Raw genomic sequence first — 14154 nt, forward strand, 5'->3', positions numbered from 1 at the left:
GAGAGAGATAATGTGGAGAGAGAGAGAAAGTACCAACCAATCAACTTTTAATTGTAATTTTTCAGACTTGAAATATGACAGAAGCTGTAATGTTGATACTTTATCTCTCCTAAAGCGTTGATGCATCTCCCCCAATAGATGGGAAAAATGCACTGACCTGAAAACCCAGTTGATAGTGCCTCCCACCAAAAATCTGCTATATGAGATGGCCCTTTTTCCCTACAGGCCACAATTAAGGCACAATCAATTATTTTCATTGTCATCTTGTATTTTGGTTTATCAGAATAACCTAGGTACAATTAAGACGTCTTTCCATGGGCCCTTTTACCAGGTTCTGCTCTTTCTGAGAAGGCATATATATTAGTTTAAATGATAAATCTAGTTGCCACTTCCACTATGGGTTATTGTATAAATACAGTACCTGACAAATTATCACATAGCCCATACCGCTGGTCCAGAGCAATTTTATCCCAAATTCTCTGTGGTGTGACACTTCAGTATACAAGAAATATTTGAAGCTACTTATTTCGATAAGTGGAAATAACTATTATGAAGATATTATAGTAAAAATAGCATACAATTACTGAATCAGTAAATCTCACAATCCTATTTTTTTTATTTTTTAGGAATTATCACTGTTTTTATTAGGATCTCCCAGTCCCTCTCTTCCAAATGAAGCTTCTTTTGGATGGAATTTACACCGTACATTTCTCCAGATACATTTCTCCACAGAGTAGTACAATTAAGCCTTCAGGAAAAATATAGCAGAAACACCAAGGGGGAATGTAATAGGGTGTGAAAATCAGGAAGTGAGAGATTTTGGGAGAGTTCTCCATTTTTTTTAAAAGTGACAATGATTTACAACCTGGTTTTGCCATGTAAATGATTGCCACTTTAAAAAAAAACAGAGAACGCTCACAAAATCCCTCACTTTCTGATTCTCACACCCTATTACATTCCCCCCATGTGTACTTCTGTGGCATTTGTTGTTGCATGTAGTGTAGGTTAAGTATTCCTTATCCATAATTAAAAATCACACATTTTTGGTTCCCCTACCTGAGATAATGACATATATATGTATATCATATTTTATATCTATATAATATATCTATATATACACATAATATATACTAGTATATATGTCATTATCTCAGTAGGGGACCCAAAAATGTGGGATTTTAAATTTTGGGTAAGGGATACTCAACCTGTAAAAGTATCCTGTCGAAGTTGGAAAATATTACGGTACACACATCACGGACAAACTCCACACAGATGGCCTCCGTACGTGTACTTGTTCTGCCGTGCGTACACATACACGCAAGCTACGTATGACTGCTCACGCAGTATTGCGTGTTAGCACATGGTATGAGTGAATACGGTAGCATACGCATTCACACGGAAAAGCCATCACAAGCCATATTCAATATTGTACCCATATAATGCATAAATCACACACTGATTTATCCTTCTAGTAGCTAGTTACAGTTCACACATAAATTATCCTCCTAGAAACTCTAGCACAATGTACCAGACTGCCTTGTTTACGCAAAGCTTTGAAATCCTATGAAGAAGGAAAATACCCCCATTGTTCTAGAGTTGTCCAGTATCTGTTGAAGACAATAAATACTGGATTGTCATTGTCTTATCTGAAGACAGGACAAACAAAAAGACAATATCCAGGAACCTAGTTTAACTGGAGAGAACTCAATTAGCAATAGCTGATAAATTATATACCAGACATTTAGATATCTAAGGTAATAACATTCATGGTCTGAACTCTTGGAAATGTGTGTGTGTGTATATATATATATATATATATGTTCCCTAACAAATTTTAATAACAGGAATATGTATGTGTATGTGTGTGTATATATATATGTATATATATATATATATATATATATATGTTCCCTAATAAATTGTAATAACAGGAATATGTATGTGTGTGTATGTATATATATATATATATATATATATGTATATATATATATATATATATATATATAAAAGAGAAAACAATGGAGGGCGCAATGGTGAGTGTAATAATCAAAAGTGCTTTACTGAAAAAGTATTCGCTCACATACATTGAAAGTAAGAGGTAACCAGCGCAATGTAGACAGCTCGTGTAGCCTCCGGATGGCATACACCGATGAATTACGTTGCTTCAGGAATACCGACAAGCCACTCTGGATATCCAGCCGCACGGACAATACACGGACCTCACACGCCGCTCGTCTAGGCAGTGGATCCACGTCACAAGTCCTGCTGGTCACGCCCAACGCGTTTCGTCACGGGACTTCGTCAGGGGGTGTGGCTAGCACCATTACGGCACACTATTTATAGCTGAGCCGCACAATTAATACAATATACATAATCAATTGAAAATACAATCACATCAGCGTAAATAACATTACAAACACATTAACACACATATATGTTCCCTAATAAATTGTAATAACAGGAATATGTATGTGTATGTGTGTGTGTGTGTGTGTATATATATATATATATATATATATATATATATATATATATGTGTATATCTTGAGGATGGAAATGGAAAATCATATCATGTGTGGGATCATATTGTTCAGAGTCACATAAATAGTAATCTGGTGGGTATAAGAATATTGTCACATATTGCAACAATAAGTTATTAATAATACCAGATTTATGTATGATTAATGTGATAGGTTTAACTGACCATGGGGCGGGAACTCGGATGCAAACAACAGAAATCACATCTCAAGTCTTAGCCATCGCCCACCACTTGAGCTGACCGATGATCCCTGGTGCACAGGATATGTCCCACCCCCGAACCAATGGAAGAAGAGCATACAGTGTCTATTGTATTGTGTTTTGACCAAATGTATAAAAAGCCAGCTGCAGGCCCGGTCACACACAATCTCTGAAGATTATCTACCTTGATGATTGAGGACCGAACCGTGAAGCACAGGCGAACAAACGTATGTACCATTGACTGTAGCCTTTTTCTCTTATTGTATTGTATTATTGTTGTAACCCCCTGCTAGTAAAGATAACTGTTGGTGGGTTGGACCCCAACATAGTTTTGAAATACAATTTGGTGTCGTGTCCCATTTCCTGCTAAGGTTTAAGGTGTAATTCTACCACACGTGTAGCTGCATTGTGCTCTCAGCGTGTCGGTGTGTGTGTGTGTGTGTGTGTGTGTGTATGCATTGCATGTACTTTGTATGTCTGTTGTGGCGTTGGTACGAAAAGTGCGTACACGGTATGGGTCTTTGTACGCTAACTGTAAAAAGTATGTAAGGTAAGGATTACATACAGTGGCCGCAACGGCTCAAATTAAGTGTATTAAGGTATAGCTTTCTGTCCTGTAAAATAATCAGCATTCACAATTGGGGGCTCGATCCGATTTTTCACACACTCAAGGGCTAGCAATCATAGCAGACTTTAATCTATCAGAAAAGGGTGGAAATACATCTTTACGTTAAACCTTTTTCTGGTTGCTGGATGTTTTAAAACCCTATTTGTGTGCTGTTAGATTGCATCTGCTCTGTCTAGTCTGCAGAGGTGCTGATAGAATCTGGAGGTAAACAGAAAAAAAGCTATTTAAAAATCTGTGTAATTTTTTTTGGCGCCAAAAGCATACACAAAGGGTACCGATACTTTGCATACCCTCTCACATATTGTTGCCACAAGGTATAGATTTTTAGATCAGTTTAGATCTGTGTGAAATCGGATACATTTGGCTGCTATATAGATACATTTGAATTAGTGTGTTAAGGGAGTAATTATAAAAACACAAAATGCAGTTCTGGCCTGGTTGTAAAGGGTTACACAGAACACATGTGGGTTGTGTTTGTGAACGATTATAGTTTGTATTGCTCACATTTATAGAGATTGTGTGATTTGTTTTATTGTGGACACACGTTTTGTACACGTGGCCCGGACAAAGTACATGAGCGCGCACGCGGCGTAAAGGTCACGCATGATCGCGTGTTTATGCAAGGTTGCGTAGGAGTGTGGACGCTAAGTACAAATCACACGATAGTTGTTCAATTAAAGGAGGGGTAGTATACCTTAAATACAAATAGCACAGTACTATCCGATTTCAAAAGCAGATTAGTATAAGACGTTTGTCTAAACTGTACTGCCTCTGGGGTAAAGCTGCCGATCAGAAAGAGTGGAAATTTTCTGTAGAGAAAAACACTGTGTATTTGTGTGAGCTAAAGTAAGAGTGAGTGTATTTGAACCCTGTGAATTCGGGATCCCGTCGGTGGTACACCAAGTAAGTGGAGGCTTGGCGGCGTGAGGCGGCTGACTCACGTTAGTATAGATAGTAAAGTACGCAAATCATGAGGAGATTTGCAGAGGAGCGTAATAGGGAATTGTGCATTGTGTAGTATTGAAGTAAAGGTTTTTTGTTACGCTCCGGCTGAGGATCGCTGCTTGTATATTCGACTCCAGTGGTCGTAGAGCGGATAGGTAACAAGTACCTATATGCTGTGCGATTGGACCGCGCGCTTGTGGGTACGATACGTGACGCAACTTGATACCCTTGTGTGAACTTTTTGCAAAAAACCGCGGTGTCATTAGCGCCGTGAAAAGCATACGCAAGCGTGATTTGTGTATAAGTGCATAGGGAGTTTTCGCTGGTCTCTCTCAGGAAAATCTCCAACGGTGGATATTAGCTGGAAAAGGTAAGTCACTCCTAACACTTCCAGTAAATAGAAACCAGTTAGGGACCTCACTGGGTACGCGGTGGTCACTATTGGAGTAAGTCGTGGTACATCAGTGGAGAAGGAGTGGGTGAAAGCGCTCTAAGAACTTTCACCATCTATTCGTGTCGTGCATTGGGGATTACGTAAAAGGAAACAGTCCGCGATGGGATCCAATTGCACAAGCGGTGGACATATGGTAGCCAGGGTTCAGGTTGAAGAGCCACGGCCCAAGGGGTCAGCGAGGTTTATTATGTGTGGGAAATATGGTCCACACGTGGAGACTTTTTGTTCTGAATGGGTACGTATGACTGCGGAAGATAGGGCATCATTCCCTAGGATGGGCAGCTTTGAGCCAGAGGTACTGCAGAACGTGAAGATTAGAATATGTCTGATAAAATCTAGGAAACAAAGGATCAGACATAATGATTGTTTAAACTTGTGGCAGCAAGAGGGGAATGTGCAGAGGGAATTGGCTCTCACAGCAAATTCCAAACATAGCAGGAGTGTGGGCACGGACACACCGTTACCGACACAGGTTAAAGGGGAGAAAGTGGCTACAATCAATGGTATATCTGTAAATGATAGAAAAATGCAGAATCAATGTGTTAACCTTAACCCTTGCAAGTTGTATCCTGTTTTGAACTCTCTCCAAGGTCATGGGTCAGAGGAAAATGATGCATCCATCCCCCTCTCAGCCCTTATCCAGGCAGTCGCCTTACAGGAAATTCAGGTGGGCCCTGTCCAAACAGTAAGAGCAGTAACAGTATCCCCCACTGAAAGGACTGGTGAAATCACAGACATCAGTAAGTGTGAGACTGTTCATTACACAGAGACATTAACAGCTCACAGTGAGCAGACCACGAATGGAATGGTTGGGTTACATCCTATCTTGGAAATAGTAACTCCCAATAGGAGACTCGATAGTCAGGGAGTAACCCTCACCAGGAATAATGCAATGTATTGCCCGTGGACCAGATCAGAGCTGCGGTCAATCATTTCAGAATTCCCCGATCCCCAGAAGCATTTAGCCAGATGTCAGAAGTATATAAAGGCTTTGGGTAATGCCCATGAACCTGCAAACAAAGATTGGCGGATACTTTTGAAAGCGTGCCTACCCCCTAATATTGACACCCACAAATGTATAACAGATTGTAAATTAGAGTTGGATAGTCCTATGACTGACGAACACAATCAGGAGAACGTGGAACGAATTAACATACAACTAGGATTGTATTTCCCCACTGCTGGTAAGTGGAGCAAAATTTTCTCCATAAAACAGAGAGAAAATTAAATGACATCTGAATATTTCCATAGGGTTTTGCAAATAATGGCTAGATAAACTGGGGTATTGGATATAGGGAACAATGAGAATTACAGGGAGGTGGCTGTCTCTGTGCTAATGGACAGGCTCAATAAGGCATTAAGGGACAGGGGCCCTCATTCCGAGTTGTTCGCTCGCAAGCTGCTTTTAGCAGCTTTACACACGCTAAGCCGCCGCCTACTGGGAGTGAATCTTAGCTTCTTAAAATTGCGAACGAAAGATTAGCAGAATTGCGATTACACACCTCTTAGCAGTTTCTGAGTAGCTTCAAACTTACTCGGCATCTGCGATCAGTTCAGTGCTTGTCGTTCCTGGTTTGACGTCACAAACACACCCAGCGTTCGCCCAGACACTCCTCCGTTTCTCCAGCCACTCCCGCGTTTTTCCCTGAAACTGTAGCGTTTTTTCACACACTCCCATAAAACGGCCAGTTTCCGCCCAGAAACACCCACTTCCTGTCAATCACATTACGATCACCAGAACGAAGAAAAAACCGTGAGTAAAATTCCTAACTGCATAGCAAATTTACTTGGCGCAGTCGCACTGCAGACATTGCGCATGCGCACTAAGCGGAAAATCGCTGCGATGCGAAAAAATTTACCGAGCGAACAACTCGGAATGAGGGCCAGGGTGCAAACATCTTTGCCTAATTGGAGGGAGGTCACAGTAGATAGTCTCATAGAGTGCGTTATGGAACATTACAAGAATATCGCTATATGTAGAGAACACAAGGAGGAGAGGGTGAGGACGGTAAGTATACAGGAATATACAGGAAAGACCCATCTGCCTAAACCTCAGACCCCTAATGGTAAGTCAAGGTCAATAATATGTTACACTTGTAGGAAGGAAGGACATTTTGCCAGAGATTGTAGGAGTAGTAGGACACATAGTCAATATAGACCCCCTAGACAGAAAACACAAGCCACATTATTAAACACATAGACGGGACCAAGGGACATATAGTAAGGAATCACTAGCCATATAGAAAACACAGATTCGGCTAATGGGAAGAATGGAATATATGCAACATTGGGGTCATTCCGAGTTGTTCGCTTGTTGCCGATTTTCGCAATGGAGCGATTAAGGCAAAAATGCGCATGCGCATGGTACGCAGTGCATATGCGGTAAGTATTTTAGCACAAAACTTAGTAGATTTACTCACGTCCGAATGAAGAAATTTAATCGTTGAAGTGATCGGAGTGTGATTGACAGGAAGTGGGTGTTTCTGGGCGGAAACTGACTGTTTTCTGGGAGTGTGCGGAAAAACGCAGGCGTGCCAGGAAAAAACGCGGGAGTGTCTGGTGAAACGGGGGAGTGGCTGGCCGAACGCAGGTCGTGTTTGTGACGTCAAACCAGGAACTAAATGGCCTGAGCTGATCGCAATCTGTGAGTAAGTCTCGAGCTACTCAGAAACTGCTAAGAATTTTCTATTCGCAATTCTGCTAATCTTTCATTTGCTATTCTGCTAAGCTAAGATACACTCCCAGAGGGCGGCGGCCTAGCGTGTGCAATGCTGCTAAAATCTGCTAGCGAGCGAACAACTCGGAATGACCCCCATTACCCTTTGACAAAACTTGCTGGGGTTAAAATGGGGCCTCTAAACTTTTGCTTCTTTCTCTAGCAGAAATGGCCCCTGATTAAACTTAACAGGAGCTTTGTTAAGATAATATACATATGATGTGCTCTCGCTCAGGAAGTACAAAGTATGTTAGACAAACACGAAGACTAATGTTACATTTCACTGTTCTAGATGCATGTCCATCACAGGTAGAGGAAATTATCTCACAGGTACCGGGTTCCCTATGAACTTAGGATGGACAGGACACTGGATTGATGGCTGGGATAGTCCCAGTAGTGACACAGCATGCACAAGTTTTAAGGGGAGTAGACCAAGTAGAGAAGTCATTCCTCATAGTGCCCAATCCAGTTGTCAAATTCTCTTTATCTCTACAAACTTATCTGTCACTAACTTCTATGTGATTTCTCTTTCTTCACAAGTTTGCTCTTCATCTTACGTTCACCGACAGGGGGGTACAATACATGGACCCGATTACAGTTCAAACGCCACATGCCTGCTCGGTCCTTCAGAGTTCTGCCCAAATCCAGTATATCTCACCAACACAAGGACACCAGTATTACTGCAGTGTGCCTGGTCATGCACAAAGGGTAGAGAATGAGAATACTGGTGAAGGGAGACTGTGTACAGACACCAATATGCATGATGGTGTGACAGCCTGTTGGTGAATGCCAAACCTGACATTTTTATTTTTTATTATTATTCCCCTCTCTTCTCTTATCCAGAGACGGTTTACTTCACACAACTGATAACACATGACAGTAAATTGGAATGGAAAAAAATTGTGTTCCCTACAGGAAAAGGAGTTCCGGAAGTCGAAGGGGTATGGTTAAGAGTCCCCAGGACTCTGGAGAGATGGACAAGGTAAGCCAGTGGGCCCCAGAGCATATCTTTCAAACCTAGCTGAGGTGGCATATGGTCTGACTCACCTAGGGCAAAGAGGTTATGTGCAAGCTGGTAAGAGCCTACTGGAGTGTGCCAGGATTCTCTTCTCATGCAGATAAGAGAGCAATGACATGTCTTACTTGCTTGAGGAAGAATATTGGTAAGGCAATACCAACGGAGCCATCCCATATCCCTCCTACAGACGGACCTTTTCAGGTAATACAAATCGACTTCATATAGTTACCACCCTGTAGGAATTTGAAATATGTGTTAGTATGTATTGATGTGTTTTCCAACTGGGTAGAAGCGTTCCCTGCTGCCACAAATACTGCCACGTTCACTGCAAAGAAAATTGTGCAGGAATTTGTGTGCAGATATGGTATCCCTAGAAAGATTGAAAGTGATAGGGGTACCCATTTTACAGGTGAAGTCTTTCAGGTCATGTGCAAACTGATGGGAATTAATAGCAAGCTGCATACTCCGTACCGGCCACAGGCGAGTGCAAAGGTGGAGAGAATGAACAGCACTATTAAGAACAAGCTGAGCAAAGTGATGGCTGAAACTGGATTGCTGTGGCCAGAAGCTTTGCCACTAGTGTTGTACAGCATCAGAAACACTCCCAGGTCACCGCTTAACTTATCACCCTTTGAAGTTCTTTTTGGTCGACAACCACATGTAATGATAGACCCCCAGGATGATTTGAAATGCAATAATGAAATAACTGAAATATTTGGTTAGGATGAGCCAGCAGCTGAGAAATCAACAAAGAAATCTAAAGCTGGTGATTCCTGACCTACCGAACAGTAATTGTCATGACATTGAACCTGGGGATTATGTGATGATACAAAATTTTCTACGCTCAGGTTGCCTCATAGACAGGTGGGAAGGACCGTACCAAGTCTTGTTAACTAGCACAACAGCATTAAAGGTCGCCGAAAGAGAGACTTGGGTCCACTCGTCCCACTGCAAGAAGGTCGCTGACCCGGAGAAAACTCGTGACAAAGAGCAAGGCGAAGAGAACCTCATATCACTAGAGAGTCTATTCCGGGAAAGCTGAGAGGCAGGACTGTTGAACAGCACCTGAGCGTGGAGAGCAACAAGATCAAGGACGGTTGTCGCACCATTTTCTTTTTTCACCCCCCCTGCATTTTCCTTTCTTTCTCTTCCTTATTTTCCTCCTTTCCCCTAACGAAATGGATCTATCACAAGAGACTGCGTTTCGGGTTCTGCTAGTAATACTGTTTTTGCTCAGGACAATTTGTTTTGGTGAGGGTCCCAGAGAGGTCGAGCAAGGATCTGGAATGGGTTCTGATGGCGAATACGAATTTGTAGGATCTCAGGAGCAGCACATCACTCGAGTAAAGGCTGGTATCAGTAAGTGCTCTGGTAGTCATGGAGATCGGAGGCAATGTGAGGGGCTATTGTCTGATGAATATTGAATTTGTAGATATTGCGAGAACATAGTCGAAGATGGGTGCATTCAGAGATGTCAGTCCAACTTTAATATCGACCTGGACCGACATCTGTTGAGTGATTACCACTCATTAGTGGGTAAGGTCTTAAACCAGACAGAATGTTGGGTGTGCTCCCAAGTACCTCAATTCCAGACGTTGCCGTTTGGTCTGTCCACGGCACTGAGAATATTTACCAAGGTAATGGCAGAAATGATGGTGCTTCTGCGAAAGCAAGGGGTTACAATTATCCCATACTTGGATGATCTCCTCATAAAGGCGAGGTCCAGAGAGCAGTTGCTGATCAGCGTAGCACACTCTCGGGAGGTGTTACAACAGCACGGCTGGATTCTGAATATTCCAAAGTCGCAGCTGATTCCTACGACGAGACTGCCCTTCCTGGGCATGATTCTGGACACAGACCAGAAGAAGGTGTTTCTCCCAGAGGAGAAGGCCCAGGAGCTCGTGACTCTGGTCAGAGACCTCTTAAAACCAAAACAGGTGTCGGTGCATCAATGCACGCGAGTCCTGGGAAAGATGGTGGCGTCATACGAGGCCATTCCCTTCGGCAGGTTCCATGCGAGGACCTTTCAGTGCAATCTGTTGGACAAGTGGTCCGGATCGCATCTTCAGATGCATCGGCTGATCACCCTATCCCCCAGGGCCAGGGTGTCTCTTCTGTGGTGGCTGCAGAGTGCTCACCTTCTCGAGGGCCGCAGGTTTCGCTATACAGGACTGGGTCCTGGTGACCACGGATGCAAGCCTCCGAGGGTGGGGGGCAGTCACTCAGGAAAGAAACTTACAGGGGCTTTGGTCAAGTCAGGAGACTTATCTGCACATCAATATCCTGGAACTAAGGGCCATATACAACGCCCTGAGTTAAGCGGAGCCTCTGATTCGCAACCAACCGGTGCTGATTCAGTCAGACAACATCACCGCAGTGGCTCATGTAAACCACCAGGGCGGCACAAGAAGCAGGGTGGCGATGGCAGAAGCCACCAGAATTCTTCGCTGGGCGGAGAATCACGTGCAAGCACTGTCAGCAGTGTTCATTCCGGGAGTGGACAACTGGGAAGCAGACTTCCTCAGCAGGCACGACCTCCACCCGGGAGAGTGGGGACTTCATCAAGAAGTCTTTGCGCAGATTGCAAGTCGGTGGGAACTGCCACAGGTGGACATGATGGCATCCCGCCTCAACAAAAAGCTACAAAGGTATTGCGCCAGGTCAAGAGACCCTCAGGCGATAGCTGTGGACGCACTAGTGACACCGTGGGTGTTCCAGTCGGTTTATGTGTTTCCTCCTCTTCCTCTCATACCCAAGGTGCTGAGAATCGTAAGACTTACCGCGGCTGCGTTTGACGGCATAGCAGTTGAACGCCGGATCCTAGCGGAGAAAGGCGTTCCGGATGAAGTTATTCCTACGCTGATAAAGGCTAGGAAGGACGTGACAGCAAAACATTATCACCGTATATGGAGAAAATATGTTGCTTGGTGTGAGGCCAGGAAGGCCCCTACAGAGGAATTCCAGCTGGGCCGTTTCCTTCACTTCCTACAGTCGGGAGTGACTATGGGCTTAAAATTAGGGTCCATAAAGGTCCAGATTTCGGCCCTATCCATTTTCTTTCAAAAGGAACTGGCTTCTCTTCCTGAGGTTCAGACGTTTGTAAAGGGAGTGCTGCATATTCAGCCCCCTTTTGTGCCACCAGTGGCACCTTGGGATCTTAACGTGGTGTTGAGTTTCCTGAAATCTCACTGGTTTGACCCACTTAAGACCGTAGAGTTAAAGTATCTCACGTGGAAAGTGGTCATGCTATTGGCCTTAGCTTCGGCTAGGCGTGTGTCAGAGTTGGCGGCTTTGTCATGTAAAAGCCCCTATCTGGTTTTCCATATGGACAGGGCAGAATTACGGACTCGTCCGCAATTTCTGCCGAAGGTGGTGTCATCTTTTCATTTGAACCAACCTATTGTGGTGCCTGCGGCTACTCGGGACTTGGAGGATTCCAAGTTACTAGATGTAGTCATGGCTTTGAAGATTTATGTAGCCAGAACGGCTGGAGTCAGGAAAACTGACTCGCTGTTTATCCTGTATGCATCCAACAAGCTGGGTGCTCCTGCTTCAAAGCAAACTATTGCTCGCTGGATCTGTAACACGATTCAGCAGGCTCATTCTGCGGCTGGATTTCCGCATCCTAAATCAGTAAAAGCCCATTCCACAAGGAAGGTGGGCTCTTCTTGGGCGGATGCCCGAGGGGTCTCGGCATTACAGCTTTGCCGAGCAGCTACTTGGTCGGGTTCAAACACGTTTGCAAAATTCTACAAGTTTGATACCGTGGCTGAGGAGGACCTTGTGTTTGCTCATTCGGTGCTGCAGAGTCATCCGCACTCTCCCGCCCATTTGGGAGCTTTGGTATAATCCCCATGGTCCTTACGGAGTCCCCAGCATCCACTAGGACGTTAGAGAAAATAAGATTTTACTCACCAGTAAATCTATTTCTCGTAGTCCATAGTGGATGCTGGGCGCCCGTCCCAAGTGCGGACTTCTTCTGCAATACTTGTATATAGTTATTGCTTAAATAAGGGTTATGTTATGTTTGCATCAGGTTGTCTGATGCTTTGTTGTTGTTCATACTGTTAACTGTGTAAGTTATCACAAGTTATACGGTGTGATTGGTGTGGCTGGTATGAGTCTTACCCTGGATTCCAAAATCCTTTCCTTGTACTGTCAGCTCTTCCGGGCACAGTTTCCTTAACTGAGGTCTGGAGGAGGGACATAGAGGGAGGAGCCAGTGCACACCAGTAGTCCTAATTCTTTCTTAGAGTGCCCTGTCTCCTGCGGAGCCCGTCTATTCCCCATGGTCCTTACGGAGTTCCCAGCATCCACTACGGACTACGAGAATTAGATTTACCGGTGAGTAAAATCTTATTTTTACCAATATAATGCATAAATCACACACTGATTTATCCTTCTAGTAGCTAGTTACAGTTAACACATAAATTATCCTCCTAGAAACTCTAGCACAATGTACCAGACTGCCTTGTTTACGCAAATCTTTGAAATCCTATGAAGAAGGAAAATACCTTTGGTTACCCCCATTGTTCTAGAGTTTGCCAGTATCTGTCGAAGACAATAAATACTGGATTGTCATTGTCTTATCTGAAGATAGGACAAACAAAAAAACAATATCCAGGAACCTAGTTTAACTGGAGAGAACTCAATTAGCAATAGCTGACAAATTACATACCAGACATTTAGATATCTAAGGTAATAACATTCATGGTCTGAAAATGTGTGTGTATATATATATATATATATATATATATGTATATGTTCCCTAACAAATTGTGATAACAGGAATATGCATGTGTATGTATGTATATATATATATATATATATATATATATATATATATATGGATATATGTATATCTTGAGGATGGAAATGGAAAATCATGTGTGGGATCATATTGTTCAGAGTCACATAAATAGTAATCTGGTGGGTATAAGAATATTGTCACATATTGCAACAACAAGTTATTAATAATACCAGATTTATGTATGATGGGTTTAACTGGTCATGGGGCGGGAACTCAGATGCAGGAACTCAGATGCAAACAACAGAAATCACATCTCAAGTCTTAGCCATCGCCCACCGCTTGAGCTGACCAATGATCCCCGGTGCACAGGATATGTCCCAACCCGAACCAATGGAAAAAGATCATACAGTGTCTATTGTATTGTGTTTTGACCAAATGTATAAAAAGCCAGCTGCAGACCCGGTCACACACAATCTCTGAAGATCATCTACCTTGATGATTGAGGACCGGACCGGGAAGCACAGGCGAACAAACGTATGTACCATTGACTGTAGCCTTTTTCTCTTATTGTATTGTATTATTGTTGTAACCCCCTGCTAGTAAAGATAACTGTTGGTGGGTTGGACCCCAACATAGTTTTGAAATACAATTTGGTGTCGTGTCCCATTTCCTGCTAAGGTTTAAGGTGTAATTCTACCACACGTGTAGCTGCATTGTGCTCTCAGCGTGTCGGTGTGTGTGTGTATGCATTGTGTGTACTTTGTACGTCCGTCGCGGCATTGGTACGGGTCTTTGTACGCTAACTGTGTAAAAAGTACGTAGGGTAAGGATTACATACAGTGGCCGCAGTGGCTCGAATTTAAGTGTATTAAGGTATAGCTTTCTGTCCTGTAAAATAATCAGC

General features: G+C 43.2%; 1 protein-coding gene and 1 long non-coding RNA gene across 3 annotated transcripts in view; one reads left to right on the forward strand and one right to left on the reverse strand.

Moving 5' to 3' along the window:
• The window catches only part of SCNN1D (sodium channel epithelial 1 subunit delta), a 103556-nt gene that overhangs the window by 46510 nt on the left and 42892 nt on the right, over nt 1-14154 (reverse strand). The gene's annotated exons all lie outside the window — the stretch shown is intronic.
• The window catches only part of LOC134966364 (uncharacterized), a 38826-nt gene that overhangs the window by 11808 nt on the left and 12864 nt on the right, over nt 1-14154 (forward strand). The gene's annotated exons all lie outside the window — the stretch shown is intronic.

The sequence above is a fragment of the Pseudophryne corroboree genome, chromosome 10 (genome assembly GCF_028390025.1).
Source record: "Pseudophryne corroboree isolate aPseCor3 chromosome 10, aPseCor3.hap2, whole genome shotgun sequence".
In the NCBI taxonomy this organism is placed as follows: Eukaryota; Metazoa; Chordata; class Amphibia; order Anura; family Myobatrachidae; genus Pseudophryne; species Pseudophryne corroboree.